Below are 2697 nucleotides of genomic sequence, written 5' to 3' on the forward strand. Positions count from 1 at the left end.
TTATATTTCAGTAAATATTTTCGTTTATCAGATTCCGCCAAAATTCTCCCACCATCTTTCAAGGTGTTGTCATGTTTTTATTTACTTACAGAAAAACTGGATATGGAGACATCTGGTAAGTCGAATATGAAGGGGTGAAATTGGTTAAAATTGGAAACTTTAAGCATTTAATGATATTTATATTGTAAGTTTATGAAAGAATAAAAAAAGCATACAAACATACAAATAAATGTACAAATCACCCGGCGCTGGAATCGAACCCTCGACAATGAACGTAAAGGTGTATTGCTCTGCTGAAAGATTTTTTCAGGATGACGTGTTAACGAATTGTCTTATTTAAAGTCGAATTTAAAAGAAACAAATATGTGTTAAATTAAGTTTGTTAAAACTTATTATTATTATTATTATTATTATTATTATTATTATTATTATTATTATTATTATTATTATTATTATTATTATTATTATTCAGGTCTCTGCTTGTAATCGAACTCGGAATCTTGGGGTTAGTAGCCCGCGCTCTTAACCACTACGCCGTATGTCCGTGGGTGGGTATTGAAATATGCCTTAGGAATGCGAACCCAGGTTCGAAATTTCCCCCCAAGACACCTGAAAAAGGCTGGAGAGTATATCAGCCGAAATGTTGTGTTAACAACAAACAAGATGAGGACAAATATCCGTCGAATGTAAATAATGTGCATAATTCCCAATCTCTTAAATATAGAACTGTATCTTCACTTAATATTGTCCTTAAAGCTGATATTTCAGCCCGGTGCAAAGGATTACGTGTTCATTTAGAAATATTATGAAGTTTTGACGATTGAGAAGAATTTACAGAAAAATGATTATGCGTAGAATACGAAGTTCAGTGGAGGTGAAATTCTGTTGAGACGCTGCACGATTTCGATTTTTAATAATATTACTTTACTTTATCTTTCCTGAGAACATGCAGTCATAGAGTAACCGAAATTAATTTTAGCATGAAGTGAACGCGATTGACAAGCAGAGAGCAGGTGCAATTGCAAAGATCTACGGCAAAACTGAAGGTCAACGTCCCTGGATGGATTTGAACCACCAGCCTTTCGGTTAACAGCCGAACGCGCTAACCGGTTGCGCCACAGAGACATTTCGTCTACAAGCCTCACTTATATTTCTTTTATTTTGGTTTTCTTCGTTTGTAGCTCAGAAATGCGTGAAATAATTTTAATTATATTTCATCAAATATTTTTATTTCTCAGAACCCCCCACCCCCAAGTCTCCCACCATCTTTCAAGCTGCTTTATATTTAAGAGATGAGGAATTATGTACATTATTTACATTTGACGCATATTTGTCCTCATCTTGTTTGTTGTTAACTCAACGTTTCGGCTGATATACCCTCCAACTTTCATCAGGTGTCTTGGGGAAATTTCGAACCTGGGTTCTCATTCCTAAACAAAATATTCCTAACATATGAACTGTACATTATCACTCCCACTCACTTACCCAATTGACACTCGCTTGAAAACAAAATATTCCTAACATATGAACTGTACGTACGTTACTCCCACACACTTACCCAATTGACACTCGCTTGAAAACAAAATATTCCTAACATATGAACTGTACATTATCACTCCCACACACTTACCCAATTGACACTCGCTTGAAAACAAAATATTCCTAACATATGAACTGTACATTATCACTCCCACACACATGTGTGGGAGTGATAATTTTTGTTTTCAAGCGAGTGTCAATTGGGTAAGTGTGTAAAATAATAATAGAGGAAGGAGTCGCAAAAATGAGGTGTGGTCAGAGCAGAGGCGCACATAAGTGATGATGTGGTGGTGGTCACCTTTGGATAGTGGTGTTAAAGGAAAATTAGGGGAAAAAGTGTTCTGTGAAGAATAGTAAGAGGCTAAGAACTGAGATGGTGAGGGCAATGAATGTGGTGGTGGTAGTGCTGAAGGTGACAGTGTTGGTGGTGGATGGTGGGTGGTGATGGTGGTGGTGATGGTGGTGGTGATGATGATGGCGATGGAAGTGATAGTGGTGGTGGTTGTGGTTGTGGTAGTGGTATTGGAGGCGGGTGTTGCGGCTATAGTAACGATAGTGATTGTGGTGGTGATGATGGAGATGGTAGTGGTGGATTTGGTGGTAGCGGAGGTGGTGACGGTGTTGGGTAGTTGTAGTGGTGATTCTCGTGATGATCAATACGATGAGACAGTAATGCCGGTGGTGGTGGTGGTGGTGTTGGTAGTGGTGTGGGTGGTGGTAGCCGTTTGTCGGTTGAATAGCGGTATTGGTGGTTGTGGTTGTGGTGCTGGAAACGATAATAGTAGAGTTGCCAGTGTGTATGATGGTGGCGGTGGCAGCGGCGGTGGCTATGGCGGTTGAGGTGGTGGTGGTGGTGGCGGTGCTAGTGGTAATGGAGGTGGTGGTTGCACTCTTGATTGACAGACCACCCATACAGAATGGAACCTACGGCTTTGAGAGAATGGAAACAAGCGTGAAAGCATAAAGAAAGAATACGAAAGCGAGTGATGGTCACGACGACGATAACAATGGTAATGATGATGACGATGATGGTGATGATGATGGTGGTGGTGGTGGTGGTGGTGGTGGTGGCGTTGATGGTGGCAGCCCATTCCATGTCGTTTAAAGCGACGGCAAAAATAGTTGTGTACGGATGAGAGCCAATGTATGAGGTAATTA

The 2697-nt window shown here is 40.2% G+C and overlaps 1 non-coding gene across 1 annotated transcript; it reads right to left on the reverse strand.

Annotated features, from left to right (window-relative positions):
* Positions 1 to 1051: 1051 nt before the first annotated feature.
* On the reverse strand, positions 1052 to 1125 carry Trnan-guu. Its single transcript has one exon. It is a non-coding gene; the product is annotated as a tRNA-Asn (tRNA).
* Between the last annotated feature and the right edge of the window lie 1572 nt (positions 1126 to 2697).

Source organism: Octopus sinensis, linkage group LG15, assembly GCF_006345805.1.
Source record: "Octopus sinensis linkage group LG15, ASM634580v1, whole genome shotgun sequence".
Lineage (NCBI taxonomy): Eukaryota > Metazoa > Mollusca > Cephalopoda > Octopoda > Octopodidae > Octopus > Octopus sinensis.